The following is a 15,124-nucleotide window of genomic DNA, read 5'->3' as shown; positions in this document are numbered from 1 at the left end:
TCGAAAATTTACCAGTTTTGATTCACAGTCAGATAATTATTGATAGGTTATAAGTGAAGTACAATTTTATTGAGAGATTAGTCACATTTTATTATTGGTAGGTTACGGAATTTATCTATTTGGCAGGTTACGCTGGATGTGAATGCTATATAATTATATAATTATTTTTACTGTTGTGGGGTTACAACTTGATTTAGAGATGTTGCTCCATTGACATTTGTGACATTAGAACGTTGACAAACTACGGCCGCATGTACACTGCTTAACACGGCCTGCTCACAACTGACTGGTTCAATTCGCACATGTTGTTTACAGCTGTTAGTTCAACCTTCCACCATATCTACTGCGCTGACGTCGTTTACTGTCAGGAATATAATGAAGTTATAATTAAATCTACACCTTTCACTGCTCACAGGGGCTGATAAATTTCAACGGGGACAGTTCAGAAATGTGTGCCCTGACCGGGATTCGAACCCGGGACCTCCTACTTACATGGCAGACGCTCTATCCGACTGAGCCACCGTGGACACAGATGATAGTGCGACTGCAGGGACTTACCTGTGGCACGCTCCGCGTGACACCCACAATTTCCAACTTTCTGTCCACACACTACATTTGTAGTGCCCCTGCCCACCATACTCGTTACTCGCGGTAGTCAATCTACCGACTCCCGTTAGAGTTCGGGCAATCTCAGTGCATCCACACTGAAGCCGGTAAGCCATATCCATATGAGGCTGTTGTCTGCACTGAGATTGCCCGAACTCTTACGGGAATCGGTAGATTGGTTACCGCGAGTAATGAATATGGTGGGTAGAGGCACTACAAATGTAGTGTGTGGACAGAAAGTTGGAAATTGTGGGTCTCACGGGGAGCGTGCCACAGGTAAGTCCCTGCAGTCGCACTATCATCTGTGCCCTCGGTGGCTCTGTCGGATGGAGCGTCTGTCATGTAAGCAGGAGGCCCCGGTTTCGAATCCCGGTCAGGGCACACATTTTTCAACTGTCCCCGTTGATATTTATCAACGCCTGTGAGCAGTGAAAGGTCTAGATTTAATTATAACTTCATTGTTCAATCACTGCAAGATCACCAATGATATCCGTACAGACGTCAGCTTCATATAGGAATATAATGAGTCTCCGAAACTTTTGGACCGGTTGTGTATACATGGCAAACCACTACTCTACCTGAAACGTTTCAGAGGTGGTAGCATCGGCAAAAATAAGGAAAATAGTCTAGTAAACATGGGCTGTAAAATTCGTACCTTAACAGCTATGGGCACTAGTGTTGTTCTTGGTGACCGTATGGTGCCCTTATTGTGCTTATGAACATGTTAGTTGGGGAAGAACCTGAGCACAATACTGTGTACTGTAGAGGAACAGCTCGGAGACGCTGGTTATGCCATATCAGATAATGCATCCTGTCATAAAGCAGCACATGTGATTCCATGGTTTGTGGCTAATAACATTGCTGAAATGAACTGGTCTGTGTAGAGTCTCGATCTGAAGCCAATAGAACATCTTTGGGGTAAGTCAGAACGCAGACATTGGTCCAGTCCCTAGCCTCTCACGTCACTCCCTTCTCTAGGTTTGGCTCCTGAAGAAGAATGTCTTTCCTCCACTGATTTTCTAAAACACACCTCATTGCAAGTGTCCCCGTCATAAAGGCGGAGGCTGGACACGTCGCACATTAATGTCGACTAATAGGCATCTGGACACTTGATAAGGTAGTGTTTGTAGGGACGTGTAGTGCGGTAAGTACATCATCATCATTTAAAACTGATAATGCCTTTCAGCGTTCAGTCTGGAGCGTAGTCCCACTTATAAAATTCCTCCATGATCCCCTATTCAGTGCTAACATTGGTGCCTCTCCTGATGTTAAGCCTATTACTTCAAAATCGTTCTTAACCGAATCCAGGTACCTTCTTGGTCTACCCCGACTACTCCTACCCTCTACTGCTGAACCCATGAGTCTCCTGGGTAACCTTGCTTCTCCCATGCGTGTAACATGACCCCACCATCTAAGCCTGTTCGCCCTGACTGCTACGTCTATAGAGTTTATTCCCAGTTCTTCTTTGATTTCCTCATTGTGGACACCCTCCTGCCATTGTTCCCATCTACTAGCACCTGCAGTCATCCTAGCTAGTTTCATATCCGTAACCTCAACCTTATTGATAAGGTGACCTGAATCCACCCAGCTTTAGCTCCCATACAACAAACTTGGTCGAAAGATTGAACGGTGCACGGATAACTTAGTCTTGGTACTGACTTCCTTCTTGCAGAAGAGAGTAGATCGTAGCTGAGCGCTCACTGCATTAGCTTTGCTACACCTTGCTTCCAATTCTTTCACTATGTTGCCATCCTGTGAGAATATGCATCCTAATTACTTGAAACCATCCACCTGTTGTAACTTTGTTCCTCCTATTTGGCACTCAATCCGCTTATCTCACTTTCCCACTGACATTTTGTCCTTACATTTCTGATCTAGCTCTGAAATATTACTTTGGAAACTTTCAATTGAATCTGCCATCACAACTAAGTCATCCGCATATGCGAGACTGCTTATTTTGTGTTCACATATCTTAATATCACCCAGCCAGTCTATTGTTTTCAACATATGATCCATAAATAATATGAACAACCGTGGAGACAGGTTGCAGCCTTGTCTTACCCCTGAAACTACTCTGAACCATGAACACAATTCACCATCAACTCTAACTGCAGCCTGACTATCTATGTAAAGACCTTTAATTTCTTGCAAAAGTTAGCCTCCTATTCCATAATCTCTTAGAACAGACAATAACTTCCTTCTAGGAACCCGGTCATATGCCTATTCTAGATCTATAAAACATAGACACAATTCCTTGTTCCACTCGTAACACTTCTCCACTATTTGCTGAGCTAAGTACATAAACATAAAAATGCCCAAATAGATCAACGGTGGCCTCAAGCACGTGGAATGATATTAGTCCCTGTGTAAGATGGCAAGAACTATGCCCCTTACATGAAGTCATTAAAGATCACCTAACTCACGTTGACCGAACAGTAGAGCTGAACAAAAATGACTGACAAGGCACAATTCATCTTGTAGAGGGTATAGTATGGACGTATTGAAATAATTAATGTCGGGTGATAGTTTTAAAGTAATTTACACGACATGAAAAACTTTGTGGAAACGCGTTGATTTACTGGAGGCTAGTTTATCGCAGGGAAGTACTCAGAATTGACTGTGGGCGCCAGGGGAGCGGCTAAGGGAAGCGACAACAGGCAGCTTAGGGCGGCTCAAACTCTGAGAAAGCGGTAACGGGTCGCGGCCTCCAGCTGCCTTAAGATGAGTGACAGTGAGTGGGTGGTTGATCCCGACTCCATGCTGGCGTACCGGGAAACAGACGGAGAACTTTTATGCCTGTTGATAAATGTCCGTCGTCCCGTTTTCAGTGAAACATGCGAGAAAGCCGCGCAAAGCAACGGTGGAGGGGTCAACAGAGGCCGAAATATGCGTGTTCGTGACTATAGCAACTTCACGCTGAATTCACGGTCCGCAGAGTCTGAAGCAAATCAGGGAAAGAGCGACAGAATGAAATACGTCGGCCTCCGATGGGAACGTAGGACCGAGGAATTTGAAGTACTCTCCTGGGAGTCAGAATTCCGGAAAACGTGGTGTTTTGTGCAGACACTAACCTTGATGGGTGGCCTGAGAGGAGCTAAATAGCAGAAGTTGAGAGGAAGGGAAATTTTGTGGGAATTTGTTCACTTCCCAGAGCAGGCATTGGTCGGGGCTGGGAAGCGACTCATAATAAACGCGACTTGCGCTGCAACTGGTGTTAAATGATTTTGCTGGAGGGGAAACCGAGGCGAAGAGTGGACTGTGAGAAGTCTCCATAGAGGTCTTCCGTTCCCAGTTTGCCTAGCGTGCGGACGTGGCGTTCGTTACTCAGCTTGCCTGAGAGAGAGCATCTCTGCAAGTTTAGGACTTAGCAAATGGAACGATTGAGCTTGGAGGTAGAAAGTTTTCGTTCAGCTACGTACTGAGCAAGATAGCTAGGAGTGAATATACGAGCGGAGCCTTGCAGCACCACGAGGTCGGCCGACGTCCACACAACGACGCCGCTCCGCCACGCTGTATTCGGTGATATTGCTCCCGCTCCGGCCACTGATTAATTTGTCGGATCACGTCGGCAAAGTTTCCACGAGCGTTTCATGGGCCGTGTACTGTAGAATTCTTCTCGCACCTCGCATTACGCCTGGGTCAGTCGATAGGAATTACTTTTGAAGTATCGCGCTTTACTCCATGCAAATGCAATTTATTACCACTGCCTGGTAGGAGAGTCATGTAATGTGGTGATTGAAGGTCGGGAGCTAAAATAAATTTGTGCTAATCGACTGCATCTGTTTTCAATCAAGTAGTTGAAATCCCAAGTCACTTTCTTAATTATTTTTATGTTCAACGTTTGCATCTGGTGTTCAATAGCTGAATATAACATCAATGTGCACCCCTTTGTAATTAAAAGGGATCAATTCTGAATCAATGTCAGCACTGCCACCGCAGTTCAATCAGGAGTCACAGGACCTTATTACTTGCTTTGCGTCATCCGACATTGCGGCAGTTTCGCACTCTCTGTTGATCTGTTAGTCAAGTATCTGGGGTGAACACACGCCAAAACCAGGTAAGTGACGGGTGGGGTGTTACACCTGTTGACAGTATTTTCGGTTCATTCTCGCTGCAGTCCGGGACCGCGGGACTGCTACGGTCGCAGGTTCGAATCCTGCCTCGGGCATGGGTGTGTGTGATGTCCTTAGGTTAGTTAGGTTTAAGTAGTTCTAAGTTCTAGGGGAATTATGACCTAAGATGTTGAGTTCCATAGTGCTCAGAGCCATTTGAACCATTTTTCATTCTCGCGACGACGGTAATGAGGCACTGTCGGGCTACGTAGTTTTGGCGACCTTGGCTGCGGAGATGAGGGCGTTCACCGCCGCGGCAGCATCAGCACGGATAATGACGGCCGCGAGGGCAAAGAGGAGGCCGGCCGGCGAAAGAGCGCGCAGCAGCCGATAACCTGGCGCTGGGGCGGCGGCGCGCCCCCTGGGGTGACGACGCCTCGGAAGTCAGCGCGGGCGGTTTCGCGCAGGCACGAGGCTTCACTTGGTTCGAGGACGTCCGACAAAACCGTGATCCACCACCACTGTGCAGAACTCATTTACTATCAAAATAACTGTCCACAGGAACTCATAGAACTCTCTTGGCAAATGCCTTTCCGAGATTGATGTCTGCAATACTCTGTGATACAGACAAGGGGGAGATTGAGTCAATAACTAAGTCACTGAAGACTAAGGACTCTCGTGGATACGATGGAGTGCCTAGCTGCATACTGAAGTACTGTGCTGCACATGTTAGCCCTGTATTTAGCCATATTTGTAATTTTTTTCCTTAAGAATGGTCAGTTTCCTGAACGATTAAAGCACTCACAAGGGAACCTCCCCATCGAACCCCCGTCATATTTAGTTGTAAGTTGAAACGTCCACTTTGAAAAATTATACATGACTGTGCTTAAACTGACACACAATATTTTTAGCGCAACGCAATCTGACTTTCAATAATCCCTACAAAAGAATGGCCCTGACTAACGATAACCTATACCTTTCATTAATCACTTACCTCACAAAAATCTTAGTTACTCAAACTACTGCAATACAGCGAGCGCCACTACTGCCAGCTAAATAAAAGATTCAAACTACTGAAGGCACTAACTACTGATAGGCATAGTTAGCAGATGAAAGATTTTGATAGAGAAAAAACAATGTATTTACCTTAATAGTGTTCAAAAGACATAATATATATAGCAGTTCATGACATCCATTCTTACAAATGTATTGTTTCTGATGGACACACGTCCAGATCATCCGCTCTCAAAAATCCGGCATCTCACTTCCCCACACCCACCACTGCTGGCGGCTCACCTCCAACTGCGCAACGCTACGCACTGTTAACAGCCAACTGCCAAACACTACAATAGCAAACAACAATGCAAACCAGCCACAGACTGCACGCAGCACAGCCAGTGATTTTCATACAGAGCGCTACGTGGCGGTGGCGTTACCAATATAAGAACCTAAACACCCCACTTACATATCGCACCCCCGTCAGATTTAGTCATAAGTTGGCACAGTGGATAGGCCACGAAAAACTGAACGCAGATCAATCGAGAAAACCGGAAGAAGTTGTGTGGCACTATGAAAAAAAAAAAAAGCAAAATATACAAATTGAGAAGTCCATGCGCAAGATAAGGAACATCAAGGATAGTGTGAGCCCAGGGGCGCCGTGGCCCCGTGCTTAGCGTGAGCAGCTGCGGAACGAGAGGTCCTTGGTTCAAGTCTTCCCTGGAGTGAAAAGTTTCCTTTCTTTATTTTCGCGAAGTTATGATCTGTCCGTTCGTTCATTAACGTCTCTCACGTTTAGTGTCTGTGTTTTGCGACCGCACCGCAAAACCGTGCCATTAATAGACGAAAGGACGTGCCTCTCCAATGGGAACGGAAAACATTTGATCGCAAGGTCATAGGTCAACCGATTCTCCCACAGGAAAACACGTCTGATATATTCTATACGACACTGATGACGGCATGTGCGTCACATGACAGGAATATGTTGTCGACCCACCTAACTTGTACACTTGGCGACTGGGTAAAAAGATTCTTCTACCTTGCCCGATTTAGGTTTTCTTGTGGATGTGATAATCACTCCCAAAAAAGTGATGAAAACACAAGAGTTTGTCACATAAACTGCAACGAATTAATGCAACAGTTTCACAGTCGCACAGACACTAAACTTATTACAGTGAACAGAGACGTCAATGAACGAACGGACAGATCATAAATTTGGGAAAATAAAGAAAGGAAACTTTTCACTCGAGGGAAGACTTGAACCAAAGACCTCTCGTTCCGCAGCTGCTCACGCTATCCACGGGACCACGGCGCTCCTGAGCTCACACTACCCTTGACGTTCCTCATCTTGCCCATGGACTACTCAGTTTGTATATTTTGCTTACATTTTTCATAGTTCCACGCAACTTCTTCCTGTTTTCTCGATTGATTTGTGTTCAGTTTTGCAAGGCCTATCCACTGTGCCAACTAAATCAGAGGGGGGTGCGATGGGGAGGTTCCCTTGTCAGTAGTAAAGCCGCTTAAAAAAGGGAGAAAGAGATAATGTAGACAATTGTAGACCTATTTCCACGCCATCAGTGTTGGTTAAAGATATTGAAAAGGCTGTGTATGTAAGGATAATTGATCATTTTATATCACGCAATTGTCCGCCACTGATAGCTGCGTGGTCAGCGCGACGGAATGTCATATCTAATAACACGAGCTGAGTGGTCAGAGCGACCCAGTGTGATACCTAATGAACCGGGTTCGATTCCCGGCTCGGTCGGAGATTTTCTCCGCTCAGATACTGGGTGTTGTGTCGTCCGTATCATCATTTCATCCCCATCGACAAGTCGCATAAGTGGCGTCAGTTCGAAAGACTTGCACCAGGCGAAAGGTCTACCCGACTGGAGGCCCTAGCCACACGGCGTTTCCATCACACAATTTGCTACCAAATGTACAGTCTGCTTTAAAAGTCGTTTAATAACTGAAAACGCTATATTCTCTTTTCTCAGTGAGTTACTGGATGGGTTAAACAAAAGGTTTCGAACGCTAGGCTTATTTTTTGATTTAACTAAGGCGTTTGTGTTGATCACAAAATATTGCTCCAGACGTTGGACCGTTACAGAATACAGGGAGTAGCTCACAATTGCTTCATCTCTTACTTTAGCAACAGACAGGAAAAGGTTGTTATTCACAGTATTGAGAATGGCTGTGATGTGGGGTCTGTGTGGGGTACGGTCAAATGGAGGGTGCCCCAGGGATTAGTGTTGGGGCCACTCCCTTTCCTTATTTACAGCTGCAAATGCTAAACTCTGAAAAATATTAATGAATTTATGTTATTTAACAGCCGAGAAGCAAAGCAGTCCAATTGCTAAACTTTTCTGACTGAATTTCGTCATTAAGTACAGCTTGAACTTTGGTCTGGACTGACATAGGCACTTGTAATATTTTTGTGAACAGTAGAGAGTTTTGTGATATAACGTCAATGAAAGCATAACTAAATAACAGTAACGTATTTCTCTTGCACTCAGTATTACTATAGGTGCTCAATAAGTTCTACGCAGCCCAGATCTTCACTGGAGAGTAGTAATATACATTATTAAATTTATCGTTGTTATAAACACTAATACGCAGAAGTTAATTCAGAGCTTTTTCTATAAACAATCTGCAGAAACAGTTAATAATGTTCGGATCTCCATTTACAGAAAACATCAAACAATGGAAAATCCAGGATAGAATGTAACATTATTATGAGAAGGAAAGTTGCTACTCACCATATAGCAGAGATGCTGAGTAGCAGATAAGCGCAACAAAACGACTTTCACAATTAAATCAACAATGGACACGCATTGCTTATTGTTGACGAAGGCCAATGGCCGAAAGATTTAATTGTGGAAGTCTTTTTGTTGTGCTACTTAGCATCTCCACTATATGGTGAGTAGCAACTTCCCTCCTCATAATATTGTTACATTCCATCCTGGATTTTCCACTGTTGGACGTTTTACATAAACTGAGATTCGGACACAGTTAATATTTTAACGGAGAGACGCCATAAGAGCTATCTTCCGCACACGTCAGTTAATCGTTGCCGTTCTGTAGTCTCACTTTCCACCGCTGTATACCGACAATACCGGGTGTTCCAAAAGTCTTTTCCTGAATGCAAACAGACATAAGGCATAAAATATGTCAGAGAGACAAATACTTTTTTATCTTGAACAGCATGTGACATGAATTACGGACGACATAACATCCGTCACGAAATGTTGACCACCACATGGATAGAATTGTGATGTCTCCTGGATGTCCTTCAGGCAACGAAATGTGCATACGTCGAAAATTATTAATTGTATGCGTGTGTCTACTCAAAAACTTGAATATGTTACCTGCACTTCAACACAAAAGAATGTGTGTCTATGTATAATACTGTATTTTCTGTCTTATGCATATTTGTAATCAGCTAAATACAGGGTTATTACAAATGATTGAAGCGATTTCACAACTCTACAATAACTTTATTATTTGAGATATTTTCACAATGCTTTGCACACACATACAAAAACTCAAAAAGTTTTTTTAGGCATTCAAAAATGTTCGATATGTGCCCCTTTAGTGATTCGGCAGACATAAAGCCGATAATCAAGTTCCTCCCACACTCGGCGCAGCATGTTCCCATCAGTGAGTTCGAAAGCATCGTCGATGCGAGCTCGCAGTTCTGGCACGTTTCTTGGTAGAGGAGGTTTAAACACTGAATCTTTCACATAACCCCACAGAAAGAAATCGCATGGGGTTAAGTCGGGAGAGCGTGGAGGCCATGACATGAATTGCTGATCGTGATCTCCACCACGACCGATCCATCGGTTTTCCAATCTCCTGTTTAAGAAATGCCGAACATCATCATGGAAGTGCGGTGGAGCACCATCCTGTTGAAAGATGGAGTCGGCGCTGTCGGTCTCCAGTTGTGGCATGAGCCAATTTTCCGCGGGCTACGCGTGAAACTTGCCCGCACGCGTTCAACCGTTTCTTCGCTCACTTCAGGCCGACCCGTTGATTTCCCCTTACAGAGGCATCCAGAAGCTTTAAACTGCGCATACCATCGCCGAATGGAGTTAGCAGTTGGTGGATCTTTGTTGAACTTCGTCCTGAAGTGTCGTTGCACTGTTATGACTGACTGATGTGAGTGCATTTCAAGCACGACATACGCTTTCTCGGCTCCTGTCGCATTTTGTCTCACTGCGCTCTCGAGCGCTCTGGCGGCAGAAACCTGAAGTGCGGCTTCAGCCGAACAAAACTTTATGAGCTTTTCTACGTATCTGTAGTGCGTCGTGACCATATGTCAATGAATGGAGCTACAGTGAATTTATGAAATCGCTTCAATCATTTGTAATAGCCCTGTACTTATGTGACACCCTGTGTATTAGTTACCACTTAAAAATGACATAGTGGTCGCCTTTGGAGCGCTGCACAACTGATATTGCGGGTTAATGTGATGCTTCACGGCTGACGTATGTCATGGCAGTGAACTGGTGTCTGTGTACCAGTCATTTGTATGAAATTAGCGCTCTGAGACGAGTCATCATGGATACGTGACAGAATGGCAGAAATGGACACCGTGTACGGATATGACCGTGACCATGTCGTGAATGTAGTCTGTGTATCCACGTTTACTACCCAACGTCTCTGCAAGGAATGGTTTATTACTGTGTAACAGTACGTAGGAACCTAATGACAGGCATCAGCGACGAGTGTCACTTTTTGTCAATGAGAAACATTGTAGATCTATCCCAACCAGTTTTCGAGTGAACATCGTGGAGGGAACTGCCTGCTGTGGACATTTGATGTCGAGCATCTAACAAAACGCCATTGCCCACGGCAGCACAGAAAGCTGCAGGTCCTCAGTAGACCCATCAACACAGGTTTGGACATAGACCGCGTAGTGCGAGCCTGCGAGTGCCAAATTTGCCTCTTCTTTTCAAATGATGTAAGGCGTCAAGTGAGCCACTGGGCCAATGAGGCGCGTAAGCCTTCAGTGTATAGAGGGTGTTGCTTGAGAGGGGGGTGATTCTGTGGTGTTCTGGAGGTGTTTTATGTACAGTGACCTGGCTCCACTGATTCAGTTTACCGTGGACACACATCAGCATATTTATTTCATCATTATCGGTGACCTAGTGCTGTGCTTTCTTCAATATCCTAAATACGAGAATGTTGTTGACACTTCCGTCACCAGGATGGCAACAGCCGTGTACACAGGGCTGCACGAAATCACTCCTTGTGTGCCGAAGCACACTATCACAGCTCGACTGACCTGTTAAATCACCCAATGTGAACACCACAGACCATGTCTGGGACTATTTGCAACAGCAGGCGAACACGGTAACCAACATAATTGCAATCTCGTAACTCTCCAGTACTTGATCATCAACGAGTCGCTTCAGCTGCATATGTCATACATGAATAAACGTGTTTAATCTCTTGCACGCAGAATTAACGCCGTATTATAGCACAGAGGCCAGTGTCACAAGCATTAGGGTGATTTTTCTTGGAGGTAAATTAACTTTTTTCCTATGCCCTCAGAAACAAATAGTATCAGCTGTTGTTGATGGCATTATCTAGGTTACAGGTAGCGTTCCACAGTGTTAGTATGATTCCTCTTGCAGGAAAAATAACTCTTTTCCTGTGTCCTTAGAAAGAAAATGGGATCAGCTGATGATGCCATTACCTAGGCTAGAGATAGAATGTGTAAGTAGGCTGTTTAGGTTTTCATGTTGGTAACGCCACGTAGCGCTCTGTATGAAAATCACTGACTGTGCTGTGTGCAGTCTGTGGCTGGTTTGCATTATTGGAATATTTGCTATTGTTGTGTTGAGCAGTTGGATGTTAACAGCGCGTAGCGTTGCGCAGTTGGAGGTGAGCCGCCAGCAGTGGTGGATGTGGGGAGAGAGATGGCAGAATTTTGAGAGCGGACGATCTGGACGTGTGTCCATCAGAAAGAGCAAATTTGTAATACTGGATATCATGAACTGATATATGTATGATGACTTTTGGACATTATTAAGGTAAATACATTGGTTATTGTTAGTCAGGGCCGTACTTTTGTAGAGATTATTGAAAGTCACATTGCGTTGCGCTAAAAATATTGTGTGTCAGTTTAGTGTTGGTCAGAATAAGTAAAGAGCGAAATGTCTGAGTACGTTCAGTTCTGCTCAGCTGTTTGAAAATCAAATAACGTAAGGAGTTTACGAGCACAGTAATTCATAAATTTTTCTAAGGGGAAGTTTCAAAAGATTCCTGCGTGCTTAGACAGAAGAAACGATCACCTGTTGCTGACGCCATTATCGAGACTAGAGATGATGGTATTACGTTGATTTCTCTTGGGGGTGAATTAACTTTTTTCCTGTGTCCTCAGAAAGAAAATAGGATCAACTGTTGTTGCGTAATGTTACGCCATAAGCTGGAAAGAAAGAACAGCCAAGGTTAGATTCGTAGAAACGGGGGTGGTTAGAGACGCCTTGACACGTTGTGAAGGAGAATATGAGGCACCATAGGAAGAGGCTTTTTCGACAGAAATACGGCTACTTTAGGAAATCGCCTCAAGTACTTAGGAGAAACCACGTAAAACCGGAATTTCTATGGCTAGACAAGGACTTCAATCCGCTCCTTTCGTGTGTTAGTCCAGTTCCTGAACTCCTGTGTGCACCCTCACTGAATGACGTAAGAAGAAGATGGCGCGTTTTCGGTGTGACGCGTTCTTCGGTAAAAACAGGGCTGCCACTTGTGCGATACCGAGCCACGGAAGCAGCGGTCAGGGGTTATCGCGCGACGCTGGCCACTGCTCGCGTAAACCAGGACTGGCCTCACAGAATCAATGGAAACTGGGAGCAGATTCGCCTCACAGAGTGAAGCAGTTCTAGCCTTAATAGCGTCAAAACGGAAACGGTACCGGTATTAACCATCAATGGACACAAATTCTCAAGAGGTGTTGATGCTGCAGAATGTGTCAGTTGTCCAGACACGGATCAGTGGACATTTAATATGGGTTGTCTCACCCTTTGTGACTGCTTCACCTGTGCTGGGCGATCTTCAGTGAGTGCTCAAGAGCCCAAACAAGAATGGTGGTGACGGTGAACGATGGCGTCTGGAGGGAAGTCGACGATCCAACTCATCCCAATGGTGTTCCATTGGGTTCAGGCCAGTCTCTTTCAGAAACGCTGTGCCCAAGCCAGTACCCCATCTATGCTTCTTTATAACAGGGTGCTCTGTCATGCTAATACAATCACCGCCTTTGAAATGTTCCTCTGATGTGTTCAAATAATTACACTTAGCAACCGACGGTAATGCAGATGATCGAGAAGTGTAGTACCACATTTTACACGTTTCCGTGTTTTCCTTCTTCTTTATATTATACTAGCCGACAAACCCAGCGCTGCCCTGGTATTTATTTATTCCAATCCTCTATTAGTTCATCATTGCCTCCTTCCTCTCTCTGTCCTCCTCCCCCTCTCTCTGTACACCTCTTCCTCCTCTCTCTGCCAGTCTCTCTCCTCCCACGTCTTCCATGTCTCCTCCATGTCTCTGCCCATATACTCTTCTCCTCCCTCTCTATCTCATTCTCCCCTTCTCTCTGCCATCTCTCTTCTCTCTCACTTCCCTTTTCTTCCCCCTACCTCTTCCTCCTCTTCCTCCCCTTCCTCTCCCGTCTCTCCCCTCCTTCCCTTCTCTGTCCAGGTCCTCTTCTCTTTCTCCGCCCATCGTCTCATTATCACACCCACACCCGCCCACTTGGGGATTGATGGTTTTTACCCCGATAGTATTTCTTTCCAGATAATAAGAAATATGTACACTTTGGCTGAAATCTAGCGGCTTAGAAGCAGATTTTGAAGATATACGGCTTATAATGCGCACATATATCTCTGATTCTCTGCTGTTTTACGCTCTACGGCTCTAGAGAAGATACTAAATTTATCTGTGCTAATAAGTTGTGTTGTTTGATTTTGGGTCCCGAAGCACGTTGACAAAATTACTGGTTCGCTGCAGTGCTGCTTCTGGCGACCTGATTGACATAATGAATAGCACAAATAGGAGACAAACAGAATTTCATAGTTTTGAGGGTCTTCCAAGTCAACTAAATACAGAAAATAAATAATAGCAATAGGTCGTCTTAGAAAATTTTTACGTCAACCCATATCACTCACACCCGTAGTGGTAGTGGTGAATATTAGTCCCACGGTAGCTATGTGTTGTTCGGTTTCTCTGCCTCTCACGGTGCTGATTGTCGTTCGTTGGGAATTTAAACGTGCTTCGCGCTCTTCGTCTATTTCGTTTTTTCGCTGCTTTTTTTGCTTTTGTCGTTTTCCTGTTTTACGTTTGTGTATTGTCTGAAACCCTAATCAAGTCAACTTTTTATTAACAAATACACTAAGTACACTTTAGACACTTTTCACACTTCATTTTTGAATTATATGCAGTCACTGTGTCACTTTGACTACTCACACTTCACCGTTTGTTTTCATTCGCCCATTGCACTACTTTCTCGGTTCCTCCCTTCGTTGCCGGCCGGAGTGGCCGTGCGCTTCTAAGCGCTACAGTCTGTAGCCGAGCGATCGCTACGGTCGCAGGTTCGAATCCTGCCTCGGGCATGGATGTGTGTGATGTCCTTAGGTTAGTTAGGTTTAATTAGTTCTAAGTTCTAGGCGACTGATGACCTCAGACGTTAAGTCGCATAGTGCTCAGAGCCATTTGAACCATTTTTTTCCTCCCTTCGTCTGTGATAAGAAACCCACGACGGGTCTATACCGACGGCTAGCATCAAATAAAGAGTGGCGAATTCCAGAGCATGCCAAAAAGGCTTCGAATGTTGCGCAATGTTCCAGAACATGCCACAGCATTCGAGAGTGTTCTGGAATTTTCCATAATGATTTGACATATTCCGTGATGTTCCCGAACATTTTGTAATCTTCTCGAACATTCCACAACATCACGGATCATTGTGGAACAGTCTGACACATTCTGGAATGTTGTGGAATGCTCTCGAATGTTCTGGAATGTGCTCGAATACTCTCGAAGCTTCTGAAATGTTCTACAAATTTCTGGAGGGCGAAACTTGCCAGCCTTTATATCTCCAAAGGTGACGACAGGAACCCCCTTCATTGATGGGGGATAGGGGACTACCTCACCATGTAACTCGCCACGAGCATGGCACACTTAATTTTTAAATATATAAATATTGATTTAATCGCCTCAGAGACTGAAATGCTTAAACTACGTCACTTACCTTGAAATGAATGTTTAGTTAGAGTTATATACAACTTTTTGTAGCTATGCGTAAATACGAACCGCCTAAGACTGCAGATCAAGTTAAATGAATAATAATATAGGGTTATTCAAAATGAATGTAGCGATTACAAACGGGTATATTACTTAACGCATACTAGAGATGGGCAAACTGAAACACGTAAATGTTTCGAAACAAATGAAACAGTACAATGTAATGT

The 15,124-nt window shown here is 44.5% G+C and overlaps 1 non-coding gene across 1 annotated transcript; it reads right to left on the bottom strand.

Moving 5' to 3' along the window:
• Nucleotides 1-453: 453 nt before the first annotated feature.
• Trnat-ugu (transfer RNA threonine (anticodon UGU)) lies at nt 454-528 on the bottom strand. The gene has a single exon. It is a non-coding gene; the product is annotated as a tRNA-Thr (tRNA).
• Nucleotides 529-15,124: the final 14,596 nt, after the last annotated feature.

Source organism: Schistocerca cancellata, chromosome 12, assembly GCF_023864275.1.
Source record: "Schistocerca cancellata isolate TAMUIC-IGC-003103 chromosome 12, iqSchCanc2.1, whole genome shotgun sequence".
Taxonomy (NCBI): Eukaryota; Metazoa; Arthropoda; class Insecta; order Orthoptera; family Acrididae; genus Schistocerca; species Schistocerca cancellata.
This window is presented reverse-complemented; position numbering and strand designations above follow the sequence as displayed.